The 21037-nt window shown below is 49.7% G+C and overlaps 2 pseudogenes; both read right to left on the reverse strand.

Moving 5' to 3' along the window:
- Positions 1 to 1449: 1449 nt before the first annotated feature.
- On the reverse strand, positions 1450 to 19328 carry LOC147729114 (small ribosomal subunit protein RACK1 pseudogene; annotated as a pseudogene).
- Positions 19329 to 20433: 1105 nt separating this feature from the next.
- Positions 20434 to 21003, reverse strand: LOC147729115 (small ribosomal subunit protein RACK1 pseudogene; annotated as a pseudogene).
- Between the last annotated feature and the right edge of the window lie 34 nt (positions 21004 to 21037).

Here is a 21037-nt window from a genome sequence, read left to right on the forward strand (position 1 = left end):
AATTAACTGGGATAAGTCCATGATGGTCCACTGACGTGCACTGTATCCCAATAAATTATAAACTTCCCCATTTTTTGGTGTCATAATCCAACACTTTATCTTGGTAAACATATATACCGAGACTCTGCACTAGTTTTACATGCTAACTATGGCCCAACACTCCACAAACTCAAGCAGCAGATACAACACTAGGCTCCTCTCATTCTTTCTCTGTCATAGCAGGCGTTTCCTCCCCAGACTGCTTTACCTACTTGTAATTGCTCCACTGCCCCTTACAAACACCTTTTTCAGCACAATCTGCTCCATTCGTATTACTTTTGCATGGGCCAACAAACAGGCTAGAATACGTTGAGCCATGCTGATACAACCTTACTGCAGGGATGGAATGGTAACCCACAATTTAGAGTATATTACTTCATCTCCCAATCCAAATATTTCTTTCACTGGATTCACCCAGCATTTCATCTTCTCTCACATACTCACGAGAAATGAATAGCAGGCACCACTCCTTTGATCGAATGTATGAGGGCCCTAAAATACCATTACACTATTGTATAGTAGTTGGTAAGTGATTCCCATTTGGGAGGTGAGTAAGCCACCGCGTCATGATAAAATAAATACTTTTTGATTACAAGTGCTAAACATCCTATATTACATGTCTTGAAATTCGTCAATTCATTAGGTAAGCATTCTAAATTTTTCAATGAAGTAGATTAATCATCTATTTGTATATAAAATCATCTTGAAGATCTGCACAGCCAACAAGCGCTTCGCCGCTTTTGATGCGCAGGCCTGAGGTCTGTTCAAGGTTTTCTTGTTTCACTGATTCGTCCTGTATTTTGTAAGAAAAGGTTCTACTTCCGAACAGCTTCTTACTGTCAACAAGGGGGTCGGAGAGGTGGAATTGGGGAATAGAGGTACAACACTCATTATCAGTCAGATCAAGTCTCCGATTGGTCCAACATTATTTATGCTCCAATTGGTTCCCAAAGATGGGCACCAGCCGCGGCCGCTGCAGGTAAGAGTGGTGGGGAGGTGGGGCCAGGTGAGGGGGGATTTCGAGAGATGACCATGAGGGAAAATTAAATAAATAAATAATTTCTCCTTGTGGTCATCTCTCGAAACCCCCACCTCACCTAACCCCACCTCTCCTACCTGTAGCAGCCGTGGCTGGAGACGACCCTTTGAATGCACACACAGTTGACCATTTCAGTCAAATAACTTTTTTACTATTTACATCCTTCTATTTCTCGAAATTCTCTTTTGGCTAATTGACTCGAGACTGCACCATCAAGGGCGATGAGTTCAAAGACATTGGGAACCAGTAATCACATCAGATAAAATTCAATGGATTTGAGAATATGAATTCTAAAATGAGGAACACGTGTAGTTTTACCTCCTTCTAAATGTTATTGTTTTGCTTCTTCCAGAAACCTTTTTTTTTTTTTTTTTCATTTTTTTTTCTGAACAGAAATAAAGGCATATTTTAGCTGCATATTTATCGCGTCCCGATGGTGACCTGCCACACTCTGATGAGGTTATCTGTGTACCCAGCAAACAAAGTCTGCCCATCTGCAGACCATGCCAGCGAGGTACATTGAGGTGGTTCAGCTTTACTACTGTTGCTGATCACTTCCTGCTTCAGTTCGTCCACAATAATATTCCCCTCCAGATCCCAAATCTTGATGCTGGGGCCAGTGGCCGCACACAGCCAGTAGCGGTTGGGGCTGAAGCACAAAGCATTGATGGTGTCTCCACTATCTAGGGTGTACAGGTGCTTGCCCTCATTCAGATCCCACAGCATGGCCTGTCCGTCCTTTCCGCCAGAGGCACAAAGCGAGCCGTCAGGGGAGACTGTGACCGTGTTCAGGAAGCCAGTGTGTCCAATGTGGTTGGTCTTCAGCTTGCAGTTAGCCAAGTTCCACACCTTGACCATCTTGTCCCAACCACAGGATACAATGATGGGGTTACTGCTGTTTGGCGAGAAGCGGACACAGGAAACCCATTCAGAGTGGCTCTCTTCCTCCATCTTCGGTGCGCTGCATACCTGCACGGTGTACTTGCATACTCCAAGTGTGTTCCACAGCTTAATGGTCTTATCCCGGGAGCCAGAAACAATCTGACGGTTATCAGCGGAGAAGGCAACACTCAGAACATCCTTGTTGTGGCCCACGAAGCGGCGGGTGGTGGTGCCTGTAGTAAGATCCCACAACCTCAAGGTGCCCCCCGTGCTCCATCCGACTCCATCCTCCCCGCGCGCCGTCCCTCCTGGCCAGCCGCTGCCATGTCTGAGCAGATGACCCTTCGGGGTACCCTTAAGGGTCACAATGGATGGGTGACGCAAATCGCCACCACCCCGCAGTTCCCCGACATGATCTTGAGTTCTAGCCGGGATAAAAGTGTAATCATGTGGAAACTGACCCACGACGAGACCAACTATGGCATCCCTCAGCGCGCTCTTCGAGGACACTCTCACTTCGTCAGTGACGTGGTCATTTCCTCGGACGTCCAGTTTGCGCTCTCGGGGTCCTGGGATGGCACCTTGAGGTTGTGGGATCTTACTACAGAAACCTACTTTTAATGAGGCCTACCAGAAGCTGATTCAGACAGCTAAGGAAACGTCACCCGATGAGGTAAATATATTCACCCTGTTAATATATACCCGTGACTAACAGGACTTTCTTGGATTTGCTGATGCACACTTTTCAAATCACATGCAGGCTCATTTCTTATGTAACAATTCACCTTCATAGTAAAAAGTGTTCCAGGCTTTCCACTTCAGTTATCTATTCATCCTTCAAACAGTTCTGATTTTTCAGCATTTGTCATTTTGGTAAGATTCTTGCCCCTCGAGTACCATTCACCCAGTTAATTTGGAAGTACAGCTGTCAGGGGTAATTTTTAATGTTTTCCAGTATATGGGATTTCAAAGTTACACACATTTATTTTGTTGCATAAATGACCTATTAACCGTTGAACCATGATTTCTTTAAATATGTTTTCTTTTCTATGAACTCAATTTCTGGCTTATACTAATATGGAGTTGGCACCGACCGTTTGCCGGTGCTGGCAGAATTAGTTTCCCTGGTTATAGTGTTGTATTAGAACTTCACAAATGCAGTATATGCCTGTATGAGAAAATATTATAAATAATCGTCAGTTCTTAGCCTCCACGACCCACACAACTGAGTCGTCTTTCTTATAAAGATAATATCTGATATATCCAAGAACAATAATGAACGTGTTGTAAGGTGTTTACCACATACTTTCCAGGATTTTAAGTCTCACCCACAGATATTGTTTCCTCATGTGCAATCTAAACATCTGGGACTCGCCCGACTTTCTCCTCAACCTCATTTAGATAAGATCCGATCTATCCTTGACTAGTGCTGAACTTGATGTGTGGTGATTAGTGCATACGTGCCATGTTTTTCCTCTATAACTGATGTGGCATTTGTACAACAAAAATTAGATTCTTTCTGACTTTCTCTTTTACCATTAGAACCCCCATCTTAGTGCTGTGGAAAGCGATGACGCCATCCAGGACATAGTAAGTAGTTATAGTTTCAGATAATAAAATCCAAAAAGCTCTTCCCTTCTCAGTGTGGGCTTGGCACACTGGAGAGAATTTACCTAAAGCAGAACACAATTCTATAACTGTTTACCTGAAAGAAACAGGTTAGTATTAGATTCCTTACCTTAGAATATCCCCAGGCGTCAGACTGGATCCGGAAACTTTTGCGTAGCAGTACCCTTGCGCGTCGGTAGGCGTCGTCTGCGGCTCCGCGTCCGTTGTCGGCGTCGTGGGCGCCGTGATGATGTCGTCGGAGTACTTATTCGCCGCCTCCGCGCGCTGACGTCAGTTCTTCTTTTTTCTGCGCCAGCAGCGCAGATCCGGAAAAAGTGGTACTGTAGTCATTTTTTGACTAAACTTTTTGAGATCTTTTTGATCATTCTTTCGAGTCTTCGACTCCGATCGGTGCCGGTAGGAATGCCAGGTTTTAAACCCTGTGAGGACTCCGACCGACTGATGTCGGTCACCGACCCTCACCTCCGGTGCCTCCACTGTCTCGGCATTGATCACGACGACAAGATCTGCTCCGACTGCCGGGCCTTAAAATCGAAAGCTAGGCGGAAGCGGTCTCACAAGCGGCTTGATCTCCGGCAGTCGGCCCGCGCCGCGAGAGGTCCCGGTCCGGACGGAGGTCGAGGGACCCGTCGCGGGGTCGGAGCCATCATAGCTCCGGGAGTCGACATCACTCCTCAGACTCGAAGTGGTCAGGTAAGCACAATAAGTCGAAGAGACGCCATTGCTCTTCCGACTCCCCCGACGCTCGCGAGACACAGCCGGGGGTTCGGGTGACACCGCCCATGCGGCTCCGTCGGAGTCGCGGGCATCGCGACCTGCCCCATGCCCTCCGGTCCCTGGGCAGCAAGCGACGCCGGAGGAGATCGTGCGCTTCCTCATGGCCATGAGGTTCCTCACTCCTCCGGCAGGCTCCGCGGCGCCTTCGGGCCAAGCAGACCAGTCTGGGGGCCCTAGTGGGTCAGGTGCATTGGCCCCGACGCTGGCGGGTGCCTCTGCCCCGCCGCCGCCGACGCTTTCGGGCCCCGCGCCGCAGGATCCCACTGGATCCGCTTCTGGATCCAGGTCGCCGCCGGTTGACCTAACGACCTCACCGGCGCCGGTCCCTTGGGTATCACCTCCGGCGCCGTCTTCGGGGGGCGCCGTCCTCAATGTCTCCCTTGATCCGGTTCGACGCCGCTTGGGGAGTTTTACTTCAATGAAGCGGCCCCTTCATTTGACAGCCCTGATTATCAGGAGATGGGTGATGAGGAGTATTGGGAGGGGTCTGAGGACCCTCTGACACGTGAGTGTCAGTCCCAGGAGGACTGGACAGGTGGACTTGGGGATGCCAGTGGTCTGGACACCTCGCCAGACACTGGTTTTGTCTCGCCTCCTAGTGTGGCTACGGAGGAAGGGGCAACCTTCAGTGTGGTATTGACACAGGCGGCCAAGGCCTTGGGCCTTGAGCTCCCCGTGGCGGCCGTGAGGACTAACCTCCTCACTGAGGTCCTTAAACCGCAGTCGAGCTCGGCTGAGCCTGTGCTGCCGTTTAATGAGGCCTTAACTGACGTTCTATTGGGCACTTGGTCCAGGCCCGCTACAGGTCAGCTTGTAGTTAGGAACGTGGCCAGACGCCACCGTCCGGCCCCGGGCGACCCTTGTTTCCTGTCCACCCACCCCACCCCCGAGAGCCTGGTCATCCAGGCCTCAAACTCCCAGACCGCATTCCCGTCGGCTCCGCCTGATCGGGAATCCAAGAGGTATGAGAATTACGGCAAGAAGATATTCTCCTCCTTTAGCCTGGGACTGCGGTCTTCCAACACTGCATGCCTCTTGGGCCGCTACATCCACTCCCTGTGGGACACGGTCACGGACGTGCTGCCACAATGCCCGGCAGAGGTCAAGGCTAAACTCGCCCAAGCCCTTGCGGAGGGTCGAGATGCAGCGCCTTTTTTCATCCGGTGTGGGCTGGATACCACCGACTCACTGGGCAGAGCGATGGCAACGACGGTGGTGATTCGTCGCCACGCCTGGTTGAGGTCCGCATACTTTTCAGCGGATGTCCAGAATACCCTCATGGACATGCCGTTTGATGGCCGTCGCCTTTTTGGCGACAAGGCAGACCATGCGCTTAAGCGCTTTAAGGACTCCAGGGCTACAGCCAAGTCCTTGGGCCTCACGGCCCGCACCAGCAAACGGGTTCCTTTCGCTCCTTTTGTGGCAAAGGAAGGGACGCCCGCACACGTGCTGCCAGCCACGCACCCCAGACTAACATCCAACACGGTGGCGGCCGTGGAAACCGCCGTGGAGGCGGTCGGGGACAACGGCGAGGCCAGTCCACACCTTCTCCCGCAGCATCAGCCTCAAAACCCTCCTAGTCCGTGCTTTCAGGCCCATGTGACGCCAGTGGGGGGCAGGGTTCACCATCCCCTCCACTGGCGCACTGTCACTTCGGACAGGTGGGTGCTGCAAATCGTCCGAAGGGACTACTCCCTCCCCTTCAAAGCGACACCTCCAGCCATGCCACCGCAATTCTCCGCGTATCGGGGGATCATTTGCGACTTCTGCAGGAGGAAGTTACGGCCCTCTTGGCCAAGGGGGACATCGAGCGCGTTCCTGGGCCAGAAGTAGGGTGTGGTTGCTACTCCCACTACTTTCTGGTACCCAAGAAGGGCAAAGGGGGCCTACGCCCTATTTTGGATCTACGGCACGTCAACGGCTTCCTCCGGAAGGAGAAGTTCAAAATGCTGACACTGGCTCAGGTCTTAGCTGCCCTGGACCCTGGAGACTGGATGGTAGCGTTGGACTTGCAGGACGCTTATTTTCACATCCCCGTCCTGCCGGCCCACCGGCGCTACCTGCGGTTCACGGTAGGCCAAGAGCACTTTCAGTTTACCGTGCTCCCACTTTCAGTTTACCGTGCTCCCCTTCGGCTTTACCAGCGCCCCAGGTTTGTTCACCAAAGTGATGGCGGTGGTCACAGCTCATCTGCGCAGTTTAGGGGTTTCAGTCTTCCCCTACCTCGACAACTGGTTGTTAAAGGCGGGCTCGCTCCAGACAGTCGTCAGCCACCTCCAGACAACGGCAGACCTCCTGCACCAGCTGGGGTTTTCCATCAATGTGCCGAAGTCACACCTGTGCCCCTCTCAGAAGCTCCTCTTCATCTGAGCGGTTCTCAACTCGGCGCAGTTTCGGGTTTACCCTCCTGAACAGCGGGTTCGGATATTCAGGCTCCGATTCCACTTTCAGCCTTTATCCTGGATCTCGGTCAGGTTGGCGCTGCAGCTTCTTAGGCTGATGGCCTCCTGCATCCTTCTGGTGCATCACGCCAAGTGGCAGATGCGGGCTCTGCAGTGGGACTTGAAATTTCAGTGGGCCCAGCATCAGGGCAACCTGTCCGACCATGTCCTGATCTCGGAGGGCACTGCGAGACAGCTGCAGTGGTGGCTCACGGACCGCGATTGGGGCCGCAGCAGATCCCTCTCCCTTCCCCACCCACAGCACGTGGTTGTGACGGACGTGTCCCTCCAGGGCTGGGGGGGCCACATGGGAGAGGCGGAGATCAGAGGCCTCTGGTCTCCCGCGGAGTCCTGGCCCCATATCAACCTTCTGGACTTGCGGGCGATTCGTCTAGCACTGAAGGCATTCCTCCCCTCTGTTCGGGGGAGTGTAGTGCAGGTGTTCACGGACAACACCACTGCCATGTGGTACTGCAACAAACAGGGCGGATACTTGGAGATTGAGCGGAGACAGTTGAGGCCATTTGACTTGCCTCCTGAAGTCTGTAATGTCATTCTGGCAGCCAGGCGTCCCTCCACGAAGTCGGTATATGCCTGCAGGTGAAACAGATTTGTGGCATGGTGCACAGCAAAGGCTGTGGATCCTCTCTCTGCCCCTCTTTCTGAAGGTTCTCCTCTTCCTTATTTCTCTTGCCCAGCAGTGCTCTGCTCTGGGCACTATCAAGGACTACCTTTCTGCCCTTTCGGCCTTTCTAAGGCTGCCTGATCAACCATCTTTGTTCAAGTCCCCTATTGCAACTCGTTTTCTGAAGGGCATCACACACATGTTCCCCCCTGTTCCGTTTGTGATGCCTCAGTGGGACTTGAAACTTGTTCTTACTTACCTGATGTACGCTCCCTTTGAGCCACTTCATAACTGTCCTCTCCGCCTTCTTACTTTGAAGACTGCTTTCCTGGTTGCCATCACCTCTGCCAGGAGAGTGAGTGAGCGCCAGGCTCTTTTCTCTAAACCCCCCTTCCTTTCTGTCCATCCGGACAAGGTTGTGTTGCGGACTAGACCCTCTTTTCTGCCCAAGGTTGTCACGGCCTTCCACATCAGGCAGTCTATCACCTTGCCCACCTTCTTTCCGCCACCGCATCCCTCAAAAGAGAAAGAGCGGCTCCACCGTCTGGACCCAAAATGTGCGATTTCGTTTTATCTGGATCGCACACGCCAGTTCCGGGTGGATGACCAACTCTTTGTTGGTTACGTGGGCACTAAGAAGGGACGGGCGGTGCACAAGCGGACCATCTCTTGGTGGGTCGTCTTGTGTATCAAGGCTTGTTACTCCTTGGCAAAGAAGGAGCCTCCTGTTGGGTTGAGGGCCCATTCCACTCGGGCCACGGCGGCTACCACTGCCCTGGGTTGGGGAGTCCCCTTGCAGGACATCTGTCAGGCAGCTACGTGGGCATCGCTGCACACGTTTGCAAGACACTACTGCCTAGACAGCCAAGTCCGGAGAGATGGCTTCTTTGGCCGTTCCGTCCTCCAGGACTTTCTGGTGTGATCATTGGTTCGCAGACCCACCTCCGGGGTTGGTATTGCTGGGGTATCTATTCTAAGGTATGGAATCTAATTCTAACCTGTTTCTTTCAGATGAACAAGTTACTTACCTTCGGTAACGATATATCTGTAAGAAACAGTAGTTAGTATTAGATTCCTTACCGCCCCACCCATCCTCCCTGTTCTGCGAACCGATATCTAGGGTTAAGGTCATCCCCTTTCAGGGCCCTAGTTTCAATGGCGCCAGTGTTGGTTTTTAACATGGCTCTGCGTTTCTGGCGTGGAAAAGCTGTGTCTAAGAACTGACGTCAGCACTCGGAGGCGGCGTCTAAGTACTCCGACGATGTCATCACGGCGCCCACGACGCAGATGACCGACGACCGACGACCGACGCCTACCGACGCAGAAGGGTACTGCTACGCAAAAGTTTCCGGATCCAGTCTGATGCCTGGGGATATTCTAAGGTAAGGAATCTAATACTAACTACTGTTTCTTACAGATATATCGTTACCGAAGGTAAGTAACTTGTCCGTTTTGTACCCTATCTCAATTCAAGAAACTGATCAATGTCATTTGTGCTTATTGCCTTCCACCTGCAACCCTTGAAGACTCACTCCTTGAGCTTTATGTTCTCAACTTTCCCCTTTCCATGCATTTCCACTTAAACACTTCATCCACAGTCTGTATCAACAAGTATTGTAAACTTTTCCCAGCTTTTACATGACTTTGTTGGCACTGCTAATTTCACCAAATAATTCCATAACTAGATAATTCTTTAAATGATCGTACAGCGGTCCATTTACTATCAGCTAGCGCAATTTCTTGTGGGCATTTCTCGAAATTTTCTTGTGTTTGCCACCCATGGCTCCTCTCCCAATGTCAACGTGATCAAGGACCATAGAAACTTAGGTATCACATCAATTAGAGTGTTATGGATTTGTGAAAATGAATTTTAAAATGGTTTAGCTGAATGGCCTACTTTAAAAAAACAAGAGAGTGTCATTGTCATTTAAGCATGCAACAATACAGGCGATTAGCTGAATGGCCTACTTGCTGCAATACCCTGCTATCAGGACAAAAGCCCAGGACACTTAGTGACTTTGATGTAGGGACTGAGACATGTCGGAAGAATAAGAGGGTGTGGGGAAGACAATTTACCCAGGTGCATCCCATTATTGCACATTTTTAACCATACCAAGGACATCAACAATAGAGGGGAAACTCGATATTCCTATAGTTTATAATTCACTCATACTCTTTACAGTGGCGGCTCGCCATGGGAGTGCTGTGGGGTGGTGAGGCGGGTGAGGAAAGGGCTGGTTGGGGGTAGTGTAGTCTGACATATGACGGACAGGGGTAAGGTAAGTAATTAAATAAATAAAACAATTTAGGTTGGGCGCTGCATCGCCAACTCGGCAAAACAGCGCGCGTAAGGTAAATTATTTTATTTATTTAATTACTTACCTTACTCCTGTCCGTCGTATGTCGGACTGCACTAACCCCCATCCAACCCCTCCCCCGCCCACCCCACCGCCCCGCAGCACTGCCACGGCTAGCCGCCGCTGCTTTTGATGTGTTTCAGGCTATACTATACCTGTGTATGTTGGTGTTTAATTACAGACTGCATCCTTTACTCCTTTTGAGAAAATGTTGTCGTTTACGTGGATCTGTCCAGTGGATGGTGAAGAAGGCACAGAGGACACAGTAAGTAGTTTTATCCTCGAATATATACTGCTCTTATGATAACAGTACAAAACGTTTCCCAGTTCTTTGAAACTAAATTGCATCAGCTTAGACTTCCTAAAAGTGGAATTATTTTATATTGTAAAGTATCTCCAGTTAAAAAGCGACTCAATGTAGTTCGTGCTCATTTTCTTCCTCTTCGCATCCTAAAAAACGCTGACTGCTTTAGCTCTTAATTCCAAATCTCTCAATCTCTGCCTCTTCACTTGTCTATTTTATCACTGCATCCTTTTCTAGAAATCTGTTATTTTCAACAACGATTTATATACTGTAGTATTCAGAAAAGTGATGGATAGAACACTTGAACTAATTTCAGCTATTGTTAATTACCCGGGGCTGAGTATTAGCCAATCGTTATTTTGCATATCACTGGGTTTAATCTGAATTAGCATGGTGGACAAAAGAATGATGTGATGGAATGCTACACCAAGCGACTGCCAGTGGTTAAACTAATTGTAATCATTCCTTCCATCATATTTTGTGTTACATATATACTGTTACAATTTTTAGACTACTCATACACCTGTCCATTTCCCATCACCCAAATGTATTTCTTGTGGAGGTATTCCCATAGCTCGATTTCTTAAAATTATTTTCTGACTTGCACTTATGACTTCATCCCCAATGTAAGGGGGTACGGGGCATTAGAAACAAAGTGAACACATCAGATAAACTTCAATGATTTGTGAAACCCAAATGCCAAATTAATCCACACATAATTTTACTTTGATGTAAATGTTAGTTCTTTTTTTGTTTCTTCCAGTTACCTACAACAAATATTGCTGACCAGAAGATGGATAAGAAAATTGAGGAAAAATCATTTGAAGAGGTTAGTATAATCAGTCTGTTGATATATGTTTGTGAAAAGCTGAAGAATATCCTGTTTGGCACTGATTTGCTCATGCTTACCATGCTAAGAGGGAACTAGAGATACCCTTTGCCCATTATCAATGAAAGACGAGGGCCTGGTTCCAAGGTTAGATTTTCCACACACACGACCATCATTGTTTTGCTGAGGCACACATTTCAGAGTCGTTTAAGACTAAAATATTGTGCACAGACTTTGGTACTCAGTATGATCTGTTCCCGGCTATTTCCTTCACACGTTCACCCCTCTGTTCTCTGATTTAGATAGCCATTATTAATTCTTTATGACTCTGGCTCCTTTAGTCAAGTCCACTCCTCAGACATGAAGTACCATCTCTCCAAGGTCCTTTTTCGTCTTTTCCATGATGCAGCCTTTTGAACACATTCCTTTCCACATATATAAATCATCCCTGCCATTGAACTTTGATTCTTGAGAATGTATTTTCTTTTGCGTAAACCCAGTTTAAAATATTTTGTCATAGTATATTTACGCTTGCACATTATGGGTACTGAGTTAATAGTGGTGTTCAGTTTGTTTACTGTGCCTCCTCAAATTCATTTAGGGATTCATGAAAAATGACCTCCACAACCAAAAATTAGTAACAGAATGCCCACCCAAGGTATCCAAGTTATGAACATATTCATAGCTCAGAATGGGGAGTTCCATGGAGAGGTTGTGTTTTTCTGACATTTAAAAGTGTTTAATTTCGGGCTCACCCTGAAAGGCACATCCACTAAAGAGCACTCACACATTTTATTCCTGCATCCAGTGTGGTACCACAGAACCCATTTTGGAGAAGATACTTCCTCCTAGCAGAACTCTGTCATTGTACTGCCAAACTGCAGCCTAGTCAGGTGTGTTACACTGGGGAGGTCGTCCACTGACCTGCCTCAATCACCTACCTGACGCTAGGCGACGGAGACTGACTACCACCCTCTGTAGGGTGCTGGAAGGTGGTGTGTAGGCATGCCTGGAAAGCTGGACACCAGAGCTGTGTGCTGTGGAGTGTGGCTTGGGCAGGCCCGCAACAACCGCTTGGGCCACCGGTGCTGCCTCTTTGTGACTTTCTGCGGGCCTCAAGTCTACTTTCTGGGACCTGAGTAGGCCTAGCCGCAGTGATATATTGGCGTCTGTCATGGGGGTTGGAGTGGTACAGCAAGGTGAGAGGCTGACCCTCCGGGTTTGGGTGCTGCTGTGGCTACCGTTGTCTTGTGGCCGCAGCTGGGGTGCACAGGGGCTGCTGTGGCATGATGACTCGCTCCAATATGTGCGGACCACTGTGTGATCACCTGCCTTAACACAGGGGACTTGGATCGAGCCAACTGTCCCGTGGCACTGCAGGCTGTACCCGCGTTTATAGGTGAGCCATCCCAGCACCACTTCAGTAACACTACCACTGTGGAACAATGTTTGGCCTAGAGTTTATACCCTAATATCACTCTACAGATTATCTGAAAGAACCAGGTTAGTATTAGATTCCTTACCTCAGAAAATCCCCAGGCGTCAGACTGGATCCAGAAAGTTTTGAGTAGCAGTACCCCTGCGCGTCGGTAGGCGTTGTCTGCGGCTCCACGTCCGTCGTCGGCGTCGTTGGCGCCGGGATGACATCGCCGGAGTACTTAGACGCCGCCCTCGCATGCTGACGTCAGTACTTATTTTTTCCGCGCCAGCAAGCGCAGATCCGGAAAAAGTGGTACCCCTTAGTCAATTTTTAACTAAACTTTTTCGAGCATTTTTGATCCTTTTCGAAGTCTAACGACTCCGACGGTGCCGGTAGGGATGCCCGGGTTTAAGACCTGCGCCGACTGCGACCGACTGATGTCGGTTACGGACCCCGATCGCCGTTGTCTTCAACCACCACGACAAAGCCTGCTCCGACTGCCGGGCTCTGAAGTCTAAAGCTAGGCGGGGGCGGTCCCGCAAACGACTCGAGCTCCGGCAGTGGGCCCCGCGCCGGTCAAGGCCCCGGTCCGCGAGGAGGTCGAGGGACCGGTCGTGGAGTCGGAGCCACCATGGGTCCGGGAGTCGTTGTGAGAAGTTGGCCTGATATATAGTGCTCACTATTCTAGTGATCACTGTGTATCATACCAAACGACCCTTATTGATGATTGGTTGTAAGTCAACCTTATAGACCAGCTATCCTAGTAGCGTGGACAAACGCAGTCTTTAGGCTAAACTCTAGAGGGCGTGTTAAGCCAGCTGTTTTACCATCACATATACCCCTTGAACACCAAGTGAAAGGACACCACACAAGTTGTTATGAAAAATAAAGTATATTTCTTTATAACAAGTCTACCCTGAACTCTTTATGAGTCAGGGAGCTAAGCACAATACAAAACCCTTCCGAAAATACTTCAAGTTGCACAATTCACACAAATGCCCGAGGGGCACGACAAACCATATACTCTAAAAGTGGAATGCGAAATACTAGCAGGTTATGCCCGGGATGCCCCCGGGTAAGCTGAGCGCGTTACAAGTTTCATATAATAATAATAATAATAAGTAAGTAACAAGATCCAGAGGCTTCAGGATCGCTTGGACTACACTACTGAACCCTAAGGTTAGGAGCAGGAGGCCTAGGGAGATCGGGTGGAGAGTGTGCACTCTCACGCGGGATGCAGGACAAAGTCTATGGAGGCTAGTATTTCTAAAGTTACTGTTTTCGGACGAATCCGACTAGGTAGACTTAAAACGACAAAGGATCTGGACACTTGGATAGTGAACCTGCGTTGGAGCACCGAAATGCTCGGGTTACCTAGCCCAGGGGCTGCGGCTGCATAGGGTTCAAAAGACGTCGGGAATCCTCGTTGTAGTCTATGGAGCCTGAAAGAAGAAGTTGCCGGGAGGCGACCAGTGAAGAGGTTCGGAGTGATCCAAGCCTGGATCGGTGATGGAGACGACCTGAAAGCAGAGGGGACTCAGTTCTTAACCACTACCCAGTGATTGTGTGGGCACCAGGATGGCACCGGATGAGGTCACCGCGATCAGGTGAGTGGGCGACGCAGTCACACGGGCCAGGAGGCGTTGTCGGCGACCAGGCTGGAGGTGCGAGCTGTCCCACGAGGGTGTCTACTGTCGGCAATGCTGGACCCAGGATTGGAGCAACAACTCTTGGCAAAGGCAAGCCCAGGCGGTGGAGTCAAGATGGTGTCTGGAGGGGACCAGGAGGGTCCGGGGTGCTCCTCTTTTGGAAGGGAGCAAGGGCCAGTCTGGAGCAACCAGACCAGCTGTGAAGTCGTCGTGGTATGTCGTCAGGAGGGCCACTAGCCAACGGGCAAGTGACCGGACGACGCGGTAAGCAGCAAAGAGCAGAAGGGCCCCACGCACTTCGGTGCTGGAGCTGCTCTGGTTTGGGGCTTCTCAAACCCCAGTGCACTCACTCGAGGATCCCTCAGCGGTCGTGCTGGTTAAGCGTCGTGCAGGTTTTGAAGATGGCCGGTCCCTCAGGTCTTGTCACACCCACGAATCTCAGCTGGGCTGATGATGCAGGTAGAGGTCAGAGATGCCAGGGAATCTGGGTCTCGTCGAGCTGGTCAGTCTTGATCCAGAAGATGGACGTGCAGCAAACTGCGATGCTTAGGTGGTGCCTGCGGGTGCAGGGTGGCTACTCCTTAGCCACAAGGGAGAGTCTTCAGAGAAAGTCAAGTGTTCCTTTCGTGGAAAGTAGTTCAAGATTCAAGATTATCTAATTTGGGAAGGGGGCCCGCTCCTACCTTTATTCTAAGAAAAGGGGCTAGCACGCGACTAGGTCCTGCCCATGGGTGGGACCAGGAGGGGGGTGGTTACACCCCTCTCTCTTGTCCGGACTTTCCCCAGCTCAGTGGCTGGGGTGCCCCTGGAACTGGTTTGAGCCGGCATATGCACAGTGAGCACCGGGGTGCCACTTGCAGTCACCTTCCTCTCAGCCCTGCCTACCTGGGATACACAAAACCCTGTCTGGGATGGTGCTATCACCGCCCCTGACAGGAAACCCTTTGTCTGAGCTCTCCTCGCTGGAAGGACTCCCAGCAGCAGGAGGTCAGACTTGTGTCTGTGGTGGCAGCATCCATTTTGTGATGCTGAGGCTCGAGGTAACTTTAACCAGGGTTCACAGTTACATACATGTTGTGTCCCTCTAGAAGGGTGGAATGCTAACCCCATCGCCAGAATTGGCGAGGGGTTAGTATTCCAATTCTTATGACACCTTACTCGACATGTTTTGATAAAGCGATACCAAAGTTGGCAAATAACCGCGAGGATTATATTGCACTTAAGAGTATATGGTACGCGTTATCATGGAACAGCTATTAGGACTTGGTTCTGCAAGCTGCAAACGGGCTCAGCTCATGCCAGAGCACCATCTCACATAATTCCAAGCACTCTGCCTTCAGGATTGATAAGGCCTGCCATAGGAGGGACTGATAGGAATACATGTGTCCATTTTAGGGTTAGATATAGGAATACTATATCTAAAGCAAAGGGTGATTACACCACCTTCCTCCAGCTGTCGTGCAGCCAGTTGTGTCAGATTTGGGTGGCCAGCCAGGGGTGGCATAATACATGCTGCAGCCCCTGGTAGGCCCTGGGTACACCTATGCCCTGGATACCTAAGGTATGCTGTACAGGGACTGATAAGGTGACTCAGTATCCAATTAGATATGTACCTAAGGTACATGGAATCCATTTTACAGAGAGAGCAGTGGGCCTGGGGCCCTGAATAGCAGGGTCCCAGGTCAACTAAGTCGAAAAACCAGCAAAACACCAGGCAAAAAGTTGGGGGCAACCATAGTCAGATATCCACCTTCCTACAGTCGTCCTCGGTCTTCCGGCTCGAAGTCCTCAGGTAAGCACAAGAAGTCAAAGAGATGTCATCGCCCTTCCGGCTCCCCCTGGCGCTCGCGTGATGCGGCAGGGGGTTCGGGCGACACGGCCCATGCGGTCCGTCGGAGCCGCGGGCGTCGCGGACTGCTTCATACCCCTCGGTCCCTGAGCAGAACGCGACTCCGAAGGAGATTGAGGCCTTCCTCACGGCCATGAGGTCGCTCACTCCTCCGTCGGGCTCCGCAGCGCCTTCGGGCCCAGCGGCCCCGACTGGGGGCCCCAGCGGGTTGGGCGCTTTGGCCCGGACGCGGCCGGGTGCTTCGGTCCCGACACCGCTGGTGACTTCGGTCCCGGCGCCGCAGGCCCCTACATGATCCGGGTCCGGATCCGGGTCGTCGCCGGTCGACCTTACGATCTTGCCGTCGCCAGCCCCAAGGGTGTCGCCGCCTCCGGGCGTCCCCGTCCCTGATCACTCCCTCGATTCGGGTCTCGACACCGATGGGAGATTTCTACTTCTATGACCCGACCCCATCCTTTGGTCCTGAGTCTCAGGTGATGGGTGGCGAGGCGGATTGGGAGGGGTCTGAGGACCCTCTAGCACAGGAGTGCCAGTCTTATCAGGACTGGGCAGGTGAGCTAGGGGAGGCCAGTGGTCTGGACACCTCACTGGACACTAGCTTTATCTCCCCTCCTAGCGTGGCTATGGAGGAGGGGGCTGCCAACAGTGTGGTGCTGACGCGGGCGGCCAAGGCCTTGGGCCTGGAGCTCCCCGTCGCGGCCGTGAGGACTAACCTCCTCACTGAGGTCCTTAAACCGCAGGCAAGCTCGGCCGAGCCTCTGCTGCCGTTTGGTGAGGCCTTGTCTGATGATCTTCTTGCCACATGGTTCAAGCTCGCTACAGGTCAGCTTGTAGATAGTGTGAGAAGTTGGCCTGATATATGATGCTCACTAGTTCTAGTGATCACCTTGTATCAGTCCAAACAACCCTTAGTACCATAGGATTGCAGACCCTACTCTCCTACATAACCCCCCCCCAAACTTAGGGACATTAAACTAACCTTGACCAGGTGAGTCTTCCTGTTCTAAGTGGAAGTACCTGGAGAGACCATCTGTATTGCCATGGTCAGTCTCTGGTCGGTGCTCCACTGTAAAGTCCATCTCCTGTAGGGAAATGGACCACCTAAGAAGTTTGGGGTTTTCACCCTTCATTTGATTTAGCCACAAGAGGGGCTTATGGTCTGTCTGAATCTTGAAGTGAGTTCCAAACAAGTATGGCCTCAACTTCTTCAGGGCCCAAACCACAGCAAAGGTCTCCCTCTCAATAGCTGACCAACGTTTCTCTCTAGGGGTCAGCCTTCTACTTATAAAAGCAATGGGCTGGTCATGACCATCAATATTCAGCTGAGATAGAACAGCTCCCACACCCAACTCAGAAGCATCTGTTTGGACAATGAAAGGTTTGGAGTAGTCTGGACTCTTGAGAATAGGTTCAGTGCACATGGCCTGCTTTAGGTCATCGAATGCCTTTTGACAGCTAACTGTCCACTGAACTTTCTTTGGCATTTCTTACTTGTCTGGTCATTAAGTGGGGTCACAATGGTCCCATAATTTCTGACAAATTTCCTATAGTAACCAGACAGGCCCAAGAAAGCTCTGACCTGTGTCTGGGTGGTTGGAGGAGCCCAGTCCTTTATGGCCTGTATCTTGCTCTCCAATGGTTGAACCTGGCCTCCACCTACAAGGTGGCCCAGGTACACAACCTGACTCTGCCCTATCTGGCACTTGGTGGCCTTGATAGTGAGGCCTGCCTTCTGCAGGGCCTCCAAAACTTTCCTCAGGTGAATCAGGTGATCCTCCCAGGTGGAGCTGAAGACATCAATATCATCTAGATATGCTACACAAAAGTTGTCCAACCCAGTGAGAACTTGGTTCACCAACCTTTGAAAAGGGGCAGGTGCATTTTTCAAATCAAAGGGCATCACCACAAACTGGTAATGACCTCCTGGGGTAGAAAATGCTGTTTTGGCTTTGGCATCCTCAGCTGACCTGATTTGCCAATAACCAGCTGTTAGGTCAAATGTACTCAAGAATTTGGCAGAAGCCAATTTACCTATGTGTTCATCTGCTCTAGGTATTGGATGGGCATCTGTCTTAGTGACAGCATTGAGACCCCTGTAGTCTACACCAAACCTCATCTCTCTCTTACCATCCTGGGTGTGAGGTTTTGGCACTAGAACTACAGGACTAGCCCAAGGGCTCTCTGAGGGTTCAATGACTCCCAATTCCAACATCTTTTGTACTTCTTGCTTTATGCAGTCCCTCACGTGGTCAGGTTTCCTGTAGATTTTACTCTTTATAGGCAGACTGTCACCAGTGTCCACCTCATGGGTGCACCAGTTTGTCTGACTGGGTGTCAGAGAGAACATTTGTCTAAAGGATTGAAGAACCTGTTTGCAATCCTTTTGCTGATGCTCAGAGAGGCTGTCAGAAAAGACTACACCATCTACTGACCCATCATCAGGGTTCTGAGTGAGCAGGTCTGGGAGAGGGTCACTCTCTTCCTCCTGTCCCTCATCTGTGGCCATGAGCAAGCTCATGTCCTCCCTGTCAACAAATGCCTTGAGCCTGTTCACATGAAGTACTCTGTGAGGGCTCCTGGGAGTTCCAGAGTCCACCAGGTAGGTGACCTCTCCCTTCTTTTCAATGATCTGAATTGGAGGATGGCCCTGCTGCATACTTCAAAATGCATCAATACCTTGAAAAGCGTCTTGATGGAAGTACTAATCATTAAACATAACACGCACCAAAGATAAAGACCTCGAGCCAAGGTTACTCCACAATGATTTGCACATTCTGGGGGTCCCGGATTCCATGACTGTTGGACTGATGGAACTGTTTGTAGGAAAGATGCTCCACATTCTTGTTTGGCATAGACAACCTATCATCTTTGTCCCTAGTTGAAAGGGTGCTTCGATCCCTGGGTGTTTTCCCTCTTCCAGCAGCACCATCTAAACCTATCATAGCGTGGGTGCTAAATTCTAGGGTCCGGCACGTTATTTTTCAGCAGTCAATTTCTGTTCAAAATTCACAGCAGGCCTTCCTTACATCCTTATATGCCAGCGACATAATACTGTAAAAGGAGTATTCTGTGGTTAACCAAAACCCTGTTCTGAGAGAGATAATTAAATCTGGACAATTCTTTGGACTTCAAATTAACTGGGATAAGTCCATGATGGTCCACTGACGTGCACTGTATCCCAATAAATTATAAACTTCCCCATTTTTTGGTGTCATAATCCAACACTTTATCTTGGTAAACATATATACCGAGACTCTGCACTAGTTTTACATGCTAACTATGGCCCAACACTCCACAAACTCAAGCAGCAGATACAACACTAGGCTCCTCTCATTCTTTCTCTGTCATAGCAGGCGTTTCCTCCCCAGACTGCTTTACCTACTTGTAATTGCTCCACTGCCCCTTACAAACACCTTTTTCAGCACAATCTGCTCCATTCGTATTACTTTTGCATGGGCCAACAAACAGGCTAGAATACGTTGAGCCATGCTGATACAACCTTACTGCAGGGATGGAATGGTAACCCACAATTTAGATTATATTACTTCATCTCCCAATCCAAATATTTCTTTCACTGGATTCACCCAGCATTTCATCTTCTCTCACATACTCACAAGAAATGAATAGCAGGCACCACTCCTTTGATCGAATGTATGAGGGCCCTAAAATACCATTACACTATTGTATAGTAGTTGGTAAGTGATTCCCATTTGGGAGGTGAGTAAGCCACCGCGTCATGATAAAATAAATACTTTTTGATTACAAGTGCTAAACATCCTATATTACATGTCTTGAAATTCGTCAATTCATTAGGTAAGCATTCTAAATTTTTCAATGAAGTAGATTAATCATCTATTTGTATATAAAATCATCTTGAAGATCTGCACAGCCAACAAGCGCTTCGCCGCTTTTGATGCGCAGGCCTGAGGTCTGTTCAAGGTTTTCTTGTTTCACTGATTCGTCCTGTATTTTGTAAGAAAAGGTTCTACTTCCGAACAGCTTCTTACTGTCAACAAGGGGGTCAGAGAGGTGGAATTGGGGAATAGAGGTACAACACTCATTATCAGTCAGATCAAGTCTCCGATTGGTCCAACATTATTTATGCTCCAATTGGTTCCCAAAGATGGGCACCAGCCGCGGCCGCTGCAGGTAAGAGTGGTGGGGAGGTGGGGCCAGGTGAGGGGGGATTTCGAGAGATGACCATGAGGGAAAATTAAATAAATAAATAATTTCTCCTTGTGGTCATCTCTCGAAACCCCCACCTCACCTAACCCCACCTCTCCTACCTGTAGCAGCCGTGGCTGGAGACGACCCTTTGAATGCACACACAGTTGACCATTTCAGTCAAATAACTTTTTTACTATTTACATCCTTCTATTTCTCGAAATTCTCTTTTGGCTAATTGACTCGAGACTGCACCATCAAGGGCGATGAGTTCAAAGACATTGGGAACCAGTAATCACATCAGATAAAATTCAATGGATTTGAGAATATGAATTCTAAAATGAGGAACACGTGTAGTTTTACCTCCTTCTAAATGTTATTGTTTTGCTTCTTCCAGAAACCTACTTTTTTTTTTTTTTTTCATTTTTTTTTTCTGAACAGAAATAAAGGCATATTTTAGCTGCATATTTATCTCGTCCCGATGGTGACCTGCCACACTCTGATGAGGTTATCTGTGTACCCAGCAAACAAAGTCTGCCCATCTGCAGACCATGCCAGCGAGGTACATTGAGGTGGTTCAGCTTTACTACTGTTGCTGATCACTTCCTGCTTCAGTTCGTCCACAATAATCTTCCCCTCCAGATCCCAAATCTTGATGCTGGGGCCAGTGGCTGCACACAGCCAGTAGCGGTTGGGGCTGAAGCACAAAGCATTGATGGTGTCTCCACTATCTAGGGTGTACAGGTGCTTGCCCTCATTCAGATCCCACAGCATGGCCTGTCCGTCCTTTCCGCCAGAGGCACAAAGCGAGCCGTCAGGGGAGACTGTGACCGTGTTCAGGAAGCCAGTGTGTCCAATGTGGTTGGTCTTCAGCTTGCAGTTAGCCAAGTTCCACACCTTGACCATCTTGTCCCAACCACAGGATACAATGATGGGGTTACTGCTGTTTGGCGAGAAGCGGACACAGGAAACCCATTCAGAGTGGCTCTCCTCCTCCATCTTCGGTGCGCTGCATACCTGCACTGTGTACTTG

This window comes from Lissotriton vulgaris, chromosome 2_2, assembly GCF_964263255.1.
Source record: "Lissotriton vulgaris chromosome 2_2, aLisVul1.2, whole genome shotgun sequence".
Taxonomy (NCBI): domain Eukaryota; kingdom Metazoa; phylum Chordata; class Amphibia; order Caudata; family Salamandridae; genus Lissotriton; species Lissotriton vulgaris.